This window comes from Accipiter gentilis, chromosome 11, assembly GCF_929443795.1.
Source record: "Accipiter gentilis chromosome 11, bAccGen1.1, whole genome shotgun sequence".
NCBI classification, from domain to species: domain Eukaryota; kingdom Metazoa; phylum Chordata; class Aves; order Accipitriformes; family Accipitridae; genus Astur; species Astur gentilis.
The window spans coordinates 29,645,190-29,660,094 of record NC_064890.1 but is presented as its reverse complement, the minus strand read 5'-3'; the positions used below and the strand labels follow the sequence as shown (position 1 = coordinate 29,660,094).

Sequence of the window (14,905 nt, the reverse complement as noted above, 5' to 3'; positions counted from 1 at the left end):
CCCCCCCCCCCCCCCATGCTAGGTAATTTAAAACCATTAAGGAAAAAAACATTACTGCTAGTAATATTACTCTAAAGAAAATATGATTAATTATTAAATCGGTTTCTCTAATGCTACACTAAACCCCTTTGACTGAGATAGAGTTTTTAGTGTTCAAATCAGTATTTATTTTTAATTTAAGGTTATTCCTGACTATAATAATTTGTTCCTATTAAATATAGATATTGAAAAGACCCCTGTTTTGCAGTAACTTGCTATTTAAATGTAGTTCTTACAAAACGGCAGTGTTCTGTAGCATTTTTGAATACTTAAATCATTCATTTAACTACTCAGAATAGTAGATTACTAAACGGTTGAGGGAAAGGAAAGAGCGTTTCAAATACAGCGTTTCCAAAACACGTATAGCAACCTTCATGCCAGTTGATAGGTCTCATAGGGACGTACAAAAGATACGTAATTAGACATTCTGATTTATTTTGTTAATACCTACCACCTGAAATGTACTGCCTCATGTGAGGCCTTGTTGGTGTAGGCTTTAAGATTTAACAGTAACCTTACCAGGAAGCTTAAGCAGAGTCAATTGTATAAATATTTGGGTATTTCTTTGTTTTTAGCTTAACCTCAGTGATTCTTATGTTTTGTCACAAGACCTTTGCTGGAGTGAAGTGTTTTTAATGTTTGAGAGGGGGGAAAAAAAAAATAAAAATGTTTTGTAGCTTTCTGTTTAGCGAAGATTTGTGTGAAATTACCAGAGAGTCTGTAGGGAACAACCAAATGAGAGTTTTTCGAGTGTGAGGAAAAGACGTATATCAAGTTCAGGACATTTTAATTAGTGAATACATGGTACTATTTTAGAGCTGCACTAGGGTTTGTACAGTAGTCAGGTGTTGAGTTTCATAGGTTTTTGAAGTGACTGATTTTTTTTTTTTTTTTTTTTTTTGGTAATCATCTGTTGCTTATACGTTTTTTAAATGCCTTCTGTAATAGAATGCGTCGAAACTAACATTTTGAGATTAAAGGTGGATTTGCTTAGAAGCATTCCTGTCGGACTGCAGTATATTTTTAGAAAAGTTCTCGTTGGACTCGAATGTATTTAAAAAAATTACTGTAGCGTAAGCTTTTTTTTTTTTTTTTTTTTCCTGGGCTGATTTACGTGAGCTAGAATAAGCTTTTTATATTCTGAGGAATATACCTGATTCAGCATTGCATGCACAGGAGTTATTCAAGGCTAGTGGGCTGAAAACAATAGAAAACTTCTGAGATGTGATCTGTGTTGTGGCAGTGTTTTGCTATGTGTCATTGAAAATGTCACTTAACCTCTTTGTTTTTCATCATCAAAATGTGAGGGCTGGTATTTATCTATCTTTCTGATAGTGTGATTAATTAATATTTCTTGAACACCGAGTCCTCTTTTGTTCCATTTCTATTTTTACTGGGTTTATTTTGGAGAAATTAAATTCTGATGGTGGCTGAAAAAGAATGGTTCATGGGAGTCATCATGTTTTTTTCTTTGTGAGTCAGATCGTGAAGAGGTCACTTGCTCGTAAGAATTGAAAACGATTTAGGACATAGGTCACTGAGAAGTACCCGTGGAATGATTTTGACTGGAGAAAATTGCAAATCACGGTCAAACTGAAAAATGCTATCAACTTTGTTGCAAAATAGTAATTTTTGGTACACTCGAACTGATTACTCTTTTTAAATTTTGTGACAGCTAGTGGGTCTAGAAGAAATGCAAATTATCTCATTTTTTTTTTTTCACAGCCACTGTAGCATACCTCTCAACTAATTCTTGTTAGAAGAAATACTTGTCATTTAGATTCCTGTTCCCTGTCCTGTTTTGACTTGAGATCTTTCTTGATTGTGTGTGTAAATTAGTGGCACCAGAAAAACTGAATTAAAAAGGTGAAATTACAGAAAAGGTTAGCTGTAATAAACTAACCTCTTAAATTAAAGTTAACCTTAAAATTTCGGTTGCATAGTTCATTGTTAGTTGTTTGGAGGTTTTCTTCCACATTTGCTCCTTCGCAGAGTGAACGTACTTAACCTTATTGTAATAATTTCCAAGGGTAGTTTTAAACTTAAATTTCAAAACTTCTAGATTGGCATAAAAACAAGGAGCAGTCCCACAAGTATCATTTAACACTGATCATCTCTCTTTCTCCTTTCTGAGACTCTCAGTAGTTTAATCACACTTACTGCTTTTTAAAAATCTTGCATGATGTTTACTGCAAATTACAAGAGGCATCTCTGTCCTTTGATACAAGATTTGCATCTGTTTTGGCTTTTCTGCTGCTCCCCCCCCCCCCCCCCCCCCCCATTTCTGCTAGGTTTGCGTTTTAAGGGCAAGACCATGTTTTATGTCAGAAAGCTGGATTTGAAAGTGCCAGCAATAGCTCGCCTATGCTGTCATCACTGAAGTAGCCGAAAATAATCTTTTTAATGAACAGTTGCTACAATGTTTATTGGTTCACCAAAGTGTAGCTTGGGATGGTGTTAGAAAGTGAAGTTTGAGCTCTGAAGAGTGAGTTAGCTGTGGAGTTGTCTTTAATATCACGATTTCCGTTCCTGTTCTAAGGAATATGAAATTAAAATGTTAGGCACATTGTATTATGCTATTAACTATCTTAAGTCTTTTTAGTAAATTGTAGAGGTTGTTGAGGAGGGGGAGTAAGAACATTGCGGGCTTAACTTTTCATCCGTTGAGTGAGTTATTTCTTCTTCCTGCAAATAGCGAGCACGCGCCTGTAGCTGGAAGGGGTTTTGCTGCAGTTTGTTTCTTATTTAAATACGTACATTAGCCAGGCTGGCTGCTGAGGGTAGCGCCGATTCCCTTGGGTACCGCCAGCTGTACCCTCGGCGTGCCCCAGCTCTGGGCGTCCCTTCCCCGCGGTGGCAGAGGCTTTCGCCGCGGCCGTAGGTAACGCAGATGAGTTTCCAGTCGATCAGCCAGATGGGGTTGAGGGACCCAGGCAGCACCTTCCCTCACCGTGCGGAAGGGATGGATGCTTTCCGCCCCGTCCCCACCAGCTGCCGGGTGATGACCCTTCTGGGGTCTGCTCCTTCCAGTGACTGCAGATCTCGCTCCTAAAACCCAAGCCCTCTTTGGGGTTCGCAGGACGGCTTGGGCTTGCCTGGGGAGCTTGCTCGTTTACCGGGAGACTTGGATCTTCTTTCTCCCTCCTTCCTATGGGCAGCAGGGAGCGGAAGCGGGTGGTGGGGTGTCTCTGTTTTGAGAAGTTCCCAGCCCTTCGGTGGTCGCAGGGTCCGCGGAGATGCTCCAGGTCCTTTGCTCGGTGAGCTGGTCCTTCAGACCGGCGTCAGACCAGGCTGCAAATTGTATCAAATTAAGAATTTCTGTCGATTGCTGATCTCGGTCCCGTTTCAGCTAGTTTGCCTCCGGGATGCTGTGAGGACAACCGAGATTCCAGCGGCCCCGTGCCAAACTTGGCCCTGTGGGATATACGCTTTACTGTTGGGCCCAAAATTGGAAATTCATTTGAAGAGTGGCATTTTGAGGCTAGGCGGTATGTCGTTGCATATAACTAGAAAGTTGTTGGGTTTTCCTAAGCATTATTTCTTTGGATAAGTATTTACACTGTTATGAAGAATTTCCTGTATCTTTTAAGGTTGATGTTTTGATGATAATCCTATTAGACTCCTGTGATTTTTTTCTCTCGCAGCGTGATGCGCCTTTTGCAACTTTGGTCAGAATTTCTCTCCTAAGTAAATTTAAATACTGATTTATTCCATTATCCAGCTTCCTTATTTCAACCTAAACCAACATTTGAAAAATATTAATTACGTATCTGATGTAATGCGAAATTATGTATTTGACGCAATTTGACAGATTACACTTCTGACACATGTATACGTTAAAAACAGTTTGATCTTGGTGGGTATTACCACTATGATTTTCATGATCTGTCGTTTGAGGGAAGGAAGGGGAACGGCTGTAAAAGTTTAGCGTATTGCACTGCTGCTCTGGCAGGACCAAATGGGATAATTCAGTCTGCAAAGTAAGGAAGTTGTGTTTGGAGAAACAATCTCAGAGTTGCCAGGTTATTTCAAGCGTAATGCTGCGCTAAGGATCTATCAGATGTTGATTTTGAATTTGCCCAGCAACGGTGAAGAAAATTTAAAAGAGGTGACTATTCCTAAACACCATTTAAACTTTGCCAGTCCATCAGGGCTAAGTCTTCTTGTACCAAAGTTACTCTCGATTATGTTGTTGATTTCACTTTTAGTAGTTGCCTTTGTAAGTCTTACTGTGGATGTCGAGGAGGCACATTGTTCTCCTGGAATTGCAACCCGCCTAGTAAAACGAGTAGTGGGTAATACCTGTGTAATAGAACCTGCAGTGGACATCGAACTGCTTGGAAATTAGATCAGAAGCTGTCAAGTTTAACCACGTACAAATAACGCAGAGGAAATTTTAAGGGTTAGCGGTGGGAAGCCACGAAGGGCTTTGGAAAGGAGAGGGACAACAGGCAAACAATGGGGATTTGGGGAGTGCTGTGGAAAGAGGCCAGAGAAAACACGGGGCTGGGCGGGAGCCAGCGAAGGCGCAGGCAGCGCTGCCAGGAGGTGGGCAGCGCTCAGAGGACAGGGGCTCGGGCTCGCAGAAGAGAGAGCGATGTGATCTTTGTCCGGTGCCCCATATATCAAATAAATTTTTTCACCTTCGCTTCATCTGTGGGAAGAAATGACGAACTTTTTGCACGCCGGTGTTACCCACGCGGTCAGGCACAGATCTGGCAGGCACAGGAGTTACTCCCGTTTATGCTGGCTGTGATTTAGACCGTAGAGTGCTGTAAGCTATTTTTAAAAATACTTGATTTTGTTAATTCCAATCTCTGTCTTTGGTAACCTGTTTATTGGTTGTTGCATTAAAGGTTGATTTTTATGTACCGTAAATCAAAGTATCGCTTTCTTGGTGTGAGAAAGGAGGGACAGAACTCTTTTTTGGAGATTCAGGGGAATGAAAAGCGTTGAGAAAACAGAGACTAGTATCTTCTAGAGTCTAAAACTGAGTAATTGAAATATTGATGATTCAAGGCACTTCCCTGTGAGAGACCAGACAGGATTGTGGTTTCATTACAGTACTTACAGTATTCTCGTGACCTAAAAATGAAAACACAAAAACCTAATGCAGTCAGGTGTGCACAGCCTGCAGAGATACGGATAGCTGGTGAACTGTCGTGCTTTTCACTTCTGTCAACATGTTTTCATCTTTGTAGGAGAACATGCTTAATTCAATAAGGAATAAATGATTATCATTTGTACAGCATGAATGTAAGAGGAAGAATGCTGAGGACTCCCTGATATGTGGTAAAAATCATTCTTCATTGGAAATCAATTAGAGGAATATATGGGTGCTAAAACTGTAAAAATATTAGGATGGTACTTTGCTAAAGATCATGAAATGCCTTCACGCAGAAATTCATTCAGACTCATTTGTTACCAGTCTTGAATGCATTTAAATTACTTTTAATGTTGTGATGATGCCTGTAAATTGTTCTCGGTGCACAGTAACTGTCAGTGTACATCGAAGAATACGTATGGTCAGTAATTCAAGAGAGAACTATGTTGAATATACGGAGGAAGTTTCACACAGTGTCATAAATCCTTGCACATTCTTTTGCTTAAGGAAAGGAATTAAGCATATTGTGACGGAAACTTTGATGTATTTGGTATTTATTTCTATATTAAGTGACTGACATCTTGTGAAAGAGTTAAAGATGTGTTTAGCATTGGATGGTGTGACCCATCTGTTCTTGGGCCTCTGTTTGTTACTGATCAGCAAAGGGCGTGAAGTATACCTGGGCAGCCAGAAATTTCCATCTCGTGAACTGCCCTATGGCGACCTTTTAAAAACATTAGTTGAGATTTTATTTTTTTGTTTGTTTGTTTTTTTTTTTGTTTTGTATCTGGGAGCCAGATCATGCTTTCAAGCGATCACAGAGAAGCCAGGAGAATGGTAAAACTGCCAAAATATTTGTGTTTAGCTGCGGGACACTGCTAGGTGGGGAGGTTGATGACTGCTCAGACGTTTCTCCTGCGGAGCCGTGCAGCTTTGGGAGCAGCGTGTGGCCGTGCAGCGGTGCGGGGCTTCTGTGCCCATCCGTGGCTCTCCGGGAAGCAGGCTACGGCCCTCAGGAGGAAAATGAACGTTTCGGGTGAATTTACTGCGTCTCGGGTTATGGGGCAGAAAACATCCTAAAGAAGAGTGTAGTCAGTAAAGACAAAAACGTTGAGTCCTTTGCTAACAGGGCGAATGTGCTCGAGGGGTGGGATTCTCCTGGGAAGGAGCTGACGGTGCTGGAGGGTGGCCTTCACAGCGTACAGAAGGTACGTAAAGGGTTGTGATGGGAAAACCTGCCCGTCCAAAATCTTCCTTGAGAAAATGAGGGGAGGGTGCTTCCAGACCAGGCTTGAACTTGTTTCCAGGCTGAGCGTGGCTTGCGGCATTGGTGTCTCGCCGTGCCCCAGCAGCTGGTCGGTGCCCGGGGTGGCTGTAGGGTTTGGGGGGCCTTGCAGTGGCAGTGGGGTCTGCAGTGGTGAGCGATGGAGCAGCTCGATCCGCCGGCGACAGCCGTCCCGCCCGGCAGGACCCCCTGCTCAGGCTGAGCCTCCCAGCTCCTGTGGCACACGGGTGACTTTCTCGCAGGTCGACCTGTCTCACGCTTCAGGAGAGGACGTACATGGGAGGATGGCCACATAACTTGTGTTGAAAAATCGCTCCCCGGACCTTCAGCACTGATCCCAAATCTCCTGAGGTTGATGTGAAGACTCCTTGTTTTGGCTTGGGCACCGAGGTTGGTTGATGCTTTGGTTGTGTTTGTACATCCATGTGGAAAACCGGTTTCTGAGGTTGAGAAGTTACTGGCTGCTAAGCTGCTCTTGAAAGCCACCTAGACTGGGGCTGGTGACGGACCCCTTGTGTGTATTTAAGCCAAATCCAGGTGTTTTCAGTTTTTCTTTCAATATGGGTTCTTACACCAACTGTTGATAGCAGAGCAAGTTACCACTATAACAAAAAAATCCATAGTCAAAGTGTCTTTTTCTCAATATTTAAATACTTCCAAGGGTTCCGTTCCATTTATTCAGTAAATGGATCTTAAAGACTACAGACCTCAGGTACGTCATTGGTGAGGATCCAGAGACATATGAGAAAGCCGTTCCTTAGAAGATGAACATACATACTTGTCTTAAATTGGTGGCGTCCAGCCTCATCAGCCGAGCATGACACGCGTTGTGCTGCGGCTGTAGGGTGTTGTGTGCGGCGATCAGTGCTGCTGCGCGCATGCAGCACGTCTGGCACTTCCCAGGAGCTTCGGGCTTGCAGCCTGGTGGGTGAACACCGGTAAATTCGCTACATATTCCTCTAGAAAAGGGTATGGCTGCAGGCTGGACCTTGCACTCAGTTCTTGAGACTCTTCCTCCCCCTTACTATTTTTGGTTGTAACATGAGAGGAGAGTTACTGTAAGGTCTGAGAAAGGTGGTGGATGCAGCAAACTACATGATACTTGACTGGTCCTCCCGAGTTGCAGACTGGGCACTCGTGCTGTGAATCTTTGTGTGACTCAGTGGAAGAATACATTTATATTATTCAACTGTGTATAAAAATGGAACCTGCTGTCCTGGACTTAACTAGAGTGGTGGTTTAAGCTCTGTTTCAGGACATGTCTTCGGTAACTAGAACTAAATTTTAAACTTAAACTGTTAGCCGCCTTATACGTAGGCACCTGTACATTTTGTGGATCAACAGTGCTTGTATCAAAATGTGTAATTGTACTTGTGTGTCATTTAAATATAGTTTTATAAACACTCTTCTGTAGCCAACGACTGCCATTTGGGTCTTTGTTGTTTCCACTAAATTACTACTGGAATGGGGACGACAACATTTTTTCAAGTCGCTGTTAGGCATGCGATTTTGCTCCAAATTCAGTTACCAATAAAATTTCCTTCAGCTGCGTTTCTCTTCACCTCAGTCACAGATGAATGGGAGAAGAATGCGACCGCAGACGATTAAAAATATCTTTCTCATTGTCACCTGCAATATTACCGTAATTGGAACTAAGGAGCCTGCAGTTGCACAATATTTATGTTGCAATCCAAACTGACACAGCCCGGAATGCTTCGGTAGCAAAACAAGGCGCAGACCCGAGCCTTGCGCCGCACGCTTGGGAGGGAGCGAGCTGCTCCTCTTGGAGACCTCCTCCGGGGGGGAAAGTCCCCTGCGTCCCCCTGCTTCGCCGCGGGCTGGGGGGACCTTCCCAGGAGTGGGGAGACGGGGTGGCGAGGTGAGTGCTGGGAGCCCTGGCTACCGAGAGAGAGCCCTGGCTACCGAGAGAGAGCCCTGGCTCGTGGCACGTGTAGGTGATGCTTGGGGTCGGGCTGCAAGGAGGGCTGCTTTGCGAAGCTGGGGGACCGTGGTCAAGAGATTGCTCCTTCTTTGGGACCTTCTGGTTGGAATGGGGTCTTTTTTCATTTTCTTCCTGCTCCCGACACTTCGGGGGCCTCTTTGTCAGGAGGCGTCGTTTGGAAGAAACACTCCTAATGCGTTTACTTTCCTTTGACGGGTGGAAATAGTGAGTCACCATCCAGTGTCACCTTTACTGCTCAGGTGGCTGTAGGCACACTGAAACGAATGTTTCTCCCTGCTGCTGCTCTGGTAGGCTCCGCAACAGCCGGTGAACTTGATCTATTACTCCTGGCCTTCACCGGCAAACACGGTACGGTATATTTGCCCGTGACTGACACGCTTAGATCTATGGCCACGAAATATCTGGTCAACTCTTCAAGCCTTTACCTTTAGTATTAGCTTTAACCCCTCAGGGCTCAGCTGCTTGCGGCATTTAAAGCACGGCGAGGGGTTTTATAGCAGAGATTTGACTCAGCAAGACTTGTGCTAACTCTCGCTGAAGATATGAAATACAATTTGTAGCTTATAATTGCTGCCTAATATGATCTTGGACCCTTACTTAAAATCCATTTAACTGATACTGTACTTTCTTTATAAGGTTATTATTGGAAGCTAACCTTTTCTTGTGTTGTGGTTAAATGTACAATGTAATAAGGGTGTTTTTTAATGTGTTTAAGAGTTGGAAGATGTGTTAGAGGTAACCTTTATGCAGAGAGTTTTATATAGTTGTAGTAAGGAGAGTGATATTAAAATCCTGAACATTAGTACCATCTGAATATAATTTGTTCTCATTGTGTTTTGTGTGTGCCTGCTAGCAGAAGATGGTACAGTATATTGAGAAAATCTGTTTTGTTCTCCAGTATCTTTCTTACCGGTAATTATTAACCTAGTGCAAATTACTGTCTCCAGAAAGTTTTTGTACTTTGATGCGTACAAAAATACAAAAAAGCATATCGGATACAATAGATAAATCACAATTCCTTCTTTCTTTACATTTCAAGGAGAGCAATGTAAACCCAAGATTTTAGGTACAAAATTGAAAGCCTCCCAGAAATCTCTACTTTCTTGTGTGGCTCTTGATAAACAGGCATAGGCCACGTCTGTTGGAGGTCTCCAGGGATCACTAGTTTGTAATAGATTTAAAGATTAATTTTCCTCACTGACGAATGTTTGTCTGCTTTTGATTGCCTTATAGAAACGCAGGTTTGTTTTAGAGTTGTAAGTTAAAATTATTTCTTCTCCTTTTTTTTTTTCCCTAGTAGATACCTAAGTATATATATGTAGAATTTGGTGTACACGGAAAGTATTTAAGAACTTGCCTCCCTGCACCCGTTTTGAAACTGCTCTAAACAGTGGTGAAGGCAATGGAGTTTCATACCAGAAAAAGGGTCAGGAAAAAAAACCCCAACAGTCTGCTTAAGCAGAGACAGATAAGTGTCATTAAGTGTGGACAGCCGTTGTTGGGATCTGTATTTTCCTTTCCCCCTGTTAGTGCAGAAAGCTCTTTTCCCACTGTTGAGATTTTTTTTTTTTTTTTCTTTTTTCCTCACTTTTTAATTTCCCTTCCCTTTTGCCTCAAGGGGGCATTATGGGTTGGAGAGGGGGAACAGGTTTAGCATGTCAGGCTATCGGCCTGTAACTGAAAAATACTTGGGTTTTTTATGTTCAGTAAACTGTTGTCAGGGGTGAAGACATCAGTAGGAATGTAGTGGCTAAGAATGGCCTTAAGAGGAGCAAACATTATTTTTTATCTTAAGTAGGTGGGGAAGGGGGCAGCAGTCGTGGCTCATGAGGTTGAAATGAACTGCTTTTAACATTGTGGAGAATGATGATGATGTAGACAAAGTGCCATCCTAAAATTTATAAGTATAACTCTTGGCTCAGATCTAGGCTTCTTGTGGAACTCTATGACGGAAGTTGCTTAATCTCAGTGCAGTAAAGATAAATTCATTAATGGTTATGAGGTGTTGATATAATTAGATAGAGAATGCCAGTAAATTGCTTTCTGAAGCTCAAGGACTGTAAACTCTGATCTTCTAATTTAATCTATCCACCGCTTCCCATTCACTTGCTGAAAGGCTTTGGAGACTGAGAAATTAGCCCTACTCCAGGCGCAGTAATTGTGGGAACTAAGTTGGGTTCTTTAAAGGGAGATCGTTGGATGAGGACTGGAAGTGTTTCCTCAATGTAAGTTAAGACTGGGTGGACAAAGGAGAGAAGAAACAGTTTTTTCACATTGCCTATCATGTTCAGGGATTATTATGTTTCTCACTAACTGCCTGGATTCTGTACCGGTTTGTGATAGCCCTGGCACTTACACAGAAGAAAAATGAAGCAGCTAACGACCCAATGAAGGAGATACTGTCCAAATGAGAAAAGTTAGCTAAGCTCATTTCTTTTGGTGGTATTGCAGTATTGCTCACATCTGGCTTTTTGGTGGATCTAAACAAATGTTACCATTCTCTCAGAAGGCAGTGCATTTTCCTTGTGAATTATTTAAGCGTGTGCAGAAATTATTTCTGAGAGAAGTTAAGATACCTCTGAAATAAGCCTTTCGCACAAAGGATAGTTTAACTGCATGAGGAAAGCACTTTTAACCTGAGCTCTTAAGGATAGAAATGTATGGGAAAACACATTCCTCGGGAAAGCGTCAGTGTTTTTTCCCGGTGGGCTGTTTCTTTGTGCAGGGTGTTCCTCATCTAACGCGCTGTTTTCTGTTAGTTTGCTTAATACCGTATCAAGGTATAACTGTAGCGTAACCCTTTGAGCTCTAGAATGGACTTGGGTCATGATGGAGGTGGACAAGAAATACAGCAGCACAGTCGGGCCAGGCGGAGGTGTTGGATTCAGTCTCTCTCTCTGGTGTTTCACACACTTTATTTGGGGACTTCAGTGTGCTGTGCCAGAGATCCCCTGAGGAAAGACCAGACCTGTCCCTGCCCTCCGTGGAGTTTCCTTCCCTCGTCTCAAACTCGGGTACCCACCGTCTCAGGTGGGTTCTGGATTGCTTCTCAGCGTGACCGCAGCCTTTGTTTGTTTCACCAGTGACCACAGCTCGCAGCCGGGGGTCGGAGGCGGTCGGGTTCACTCCTTGGAACTGGGAGGTGCCGGACTGCAGGTGGGTGCAGACCCCAGGGTCGGGATGGAGATGTCTGTGCCTGCCCGTCAGGCTGTGATTCTTGGTGCCTCATCTGCAACGGCATTTGCCGTGTGTTTCCTCATCTCAGCCAGGACATCCCAGTTCAGTGAGATTACTGGGAAATAAGGAGTGTGAGTGGAAAAGGCAGGTGAAAAGCTAGTGGAGAATCATCTTCTGTTGGCAAACTTCAGTGTTTCTTTTGGCCAACCCGTTTGACAGAGGTTTCGGAAGCCTAGTAGAGGAGCTGAAGGGACATCGAGCCAACAGGATGGAATAGCTTCTCTGGGCTTTGCTGCAAATTAGCTCTTGGTCCTTCTCCTTGTGCAGCGTCAAAGTCAGGTTCCGAGTAAGCCTTTTCCTCCTCTTGGGTTACTGTTTTGGATTTTATTTCAAGGTGAAAAGTGCCATGTGTATCCAATAAAAAAAAACCTGGATGAAAAAAATGATTGATGATGTTGATTTGGAAAACAATTCTTGTTGAATTAGCCCCCAAATCACGTTTGCTTCAATTATAGAAAGAATGGGAATGATTTCCTTAAAAACCTGCTGTAAGAGACCTGTCTTTTTGGTATTACCTACAGTGTATGTACAGGCTTAGTATGGATGTGATAGTTGGAAAGTGAAGTCTTATTATTGCTGAAGTGCATCAGTTAGATTTCATTGCTGCAAAGCCTTCCCTGCATTTTGAGTACAGCGGTCGTAGTTTGTACTGTTCTGTTTGTCATAGAAGGTTTGAGGGAAAGTGAATTACAAGTGTTCATAATTCAACCTGGAATTTTCTAATGCTTTAAAAGAAATCCTTTAAGTTAAATTTACTTCCCATATGTGTGTGTCTTGTAGTAAGGCCTGTGTAAAACAGCTAATAATTGTACCCAAACTGCTTCCAGCTCTACTGTCCCTTTCCCACAAAACATCTTTTGCATAAATAAAAAACGTGCTTTTTGATTTCCACTTGGCAAACCTGAAGTACTTGCAGTAATTACGTTTTTAGCAAACTTCACAAAAGCAAAAAAAAATCCCAACCCCCAAGCAAAACCCAACTGTTAGCTGTACCGCAAATCAGTGGGTTATAAAATGTACTTTTGACTTGACCAGTTTGATTATTGCAGTATAACATTGAAGACATTGCTTCTTCCGCAACTGTAAACTTCATTGAAGGTCTGCCTTTTTGTTGTTGGTGGAAAGAAGTTAAAAAAAATTTCTAGCAACTTGAGTAGATATAGTGAGTAACTACATAAGCAGTGTTTCTGTCTTTGGGTTGCAATTTTAATGGTTTGAAGTCTTTTAAAATTCAGTATACTTGAAATAAAAAAAGCCATTTCTGTGACCATTTGTAAAGTTTTAATTTGTTTTAAGCCCTGTTGTTGGTCTAGAGCTTTTGCTCGTTTAAGGTTGATTAATTGCTTTTGCCACTTTTGTTTGCAGTTCAGTATAATCTCATGCAGACTATTGTGTTTTTTTTCAGTTTAATCTTCTGTTGATGGTTGTACGTTTGTATGGGATGTTAAATTTGACCACTAATAGCTTAAGGATTTAAATAAACAAATAAATAAGATTCAAAACAATAACAAAAGACTGCAAACTGAAACAAATACTAAGCAGTGCAAATTTATTTCATGAAGCATAATTTCTGCACCTGCTGTAGACTCCATTGTGGAAGCTCTTGCTTTTATATGATTTTATTTATTTAGAAAGAGAAAAAGATCATCCTGTTTTCATTCAAGTATCTTTTTCTTTAAGACAGATTTAATAGAAACAAGAATAATAGGCCTTTCTCTTACATGGAATATTGCTGAAATGCGTATACCTTCCATGGTAATTACTATTCATTAAGGCTCAGTACTCTTTCTTTAAAGGAGATAACTCTCTGTTATCTTACCCGTAAAATGGATGGGTGGATGTTGGCACTAAAGTCACTTCATACAACATGTAAAATACGATTCAGATATGTAGTCTAGGAGACCTGTGGTCCATCCGCTTTACTGCATTGCCTTTCAGAAAACACATACCACGCTGAATGCTTGGGTAAGTCACGTCGATACAGTGTGATCTGCACTACAAAGGATTAGTCTTCTTTTAGTGATAAGTGGTTAATTTGGCCCAAGTAGGAGCCCTTGATTTCCATGTACGGGGTGGAACCCCATCATGGCTCGTGATGCTGAGGAAGGTGCTGTTACCGTTCGTCTTTGGAAGTGCTTGACTATGTGCTGCTCTTAGAAAGTAGAAACGAGGGGTCCTGGTACCCTGCATTCCTCTGCGGTCTCACAAATAGTTGCGTAGTTGACAAAAAAGGTGTGTTGTCACTGTGCATGGATTTGTCCATGTAAAGGAAACCAAAAAATCTACTTCCTGGGGTTGGCGGTATACTAATTTTCACATACATAGATAATGGGCAGACAGAAGAGTTCTGAAATCTTAAGACGGGCCAGATGGAACATATGTTAAAATTAAAAAAAAAAACCAAAACAAAACCCAAACAAAAAACCAAAACCCAAACCAAAAAACAGGAAGAAAGAAATATCATCCTGCTGATAATGAAAGGATGAAGAGGAGAGGGCAACTTCTGTTCTTCTCTGTTTTTTAAGAAGACCAGTTACGATTTTTGAACTTCTGGGATTACGCTGCATTTTCGTTGCTATTGAACTGTCAGAGAAAATACAAAGGTTATATCTATGCAGACAGCTTAACTTGCTTCTAGCTCTCCAAAGTACTTTAACTCATTTCATGTTCAGCTGTAAAAATCTATAGGTCTTGGAAAAACTAGAGAATTAGAGCTGTAGCTGTAGCCCTCCTGGATGGCCAGGACAGGGTTTTTGGACGAGAGCTGTGGCGAGACACGTGATGCCCTGTACGGTGGCAATGGCTTGTCAGGGCTGAGGTGCTAAGCGAGCGTGCCCCTGTAATCGTGCTGTGAGGTGCTTAGTTCTGGAAGCCAGAATATGGGTCAAAGAAACCTTCCTCTGCTGTAATCCTTTCTAATCTTCGCTTTTGGAAGTTTTCAAGAGCACTGCTAATTCTGAGGAGCGTAGCTCTGAAATTTTTCTGTTTGCTTTTGCGTGCTTGTACTTTTTCAGTTTTCTTTCCTCTTGTGTTTATTTAAAGTGGATCCTAACAGTGGAGGGGATGGTTCTAGGAAAGGCGTATTTCATCAAAGAAGGAGGGTCCTAAAACTTCTACCTAACTAGAGGTATACTGCAAAGTGAAGAAACTGCATCAAATACAGTGGTAGTACAAGAAAACGTCACATTTTTACCAAAATCGTCATACAATTCAAGGTGCTTCGTGTCAGCTGAAATGTCAGATGTATCAGGAGAAAGTTAAAGTGGAACCCGATTTC

At 42.1% G+C, this 14,905-nt stretch overlaps 1 protein-coding gene across 3 annotated transcripts in view; it reads left to right on the top strand.

Moving 5' to 3' along the window:
• The window catches only part of FOXP2 (forkhead box P2), a 436,438-nt gene that overhangs the window by 2,236 nt on the left and 419,297 nt on the right, over positions 1-14,905 (top strand). For 2 of the 3 annotated variants that reach the window (XM_049814075.1, XM_049814073.1), the window contains exon 1: positions 6,720-6,818. The exons of the other annotated variant lie outside the window; for it this stretch is intronic. The gene's annotated coding sequence lies outside the window, so the exon portion shown is untranslated. Of the gene's footprint in view, positions 1-6,719; positions 6,819-14,905 lie in introns of those variants that run through there. 3 annotated transcript variants of the gene reach the window in all.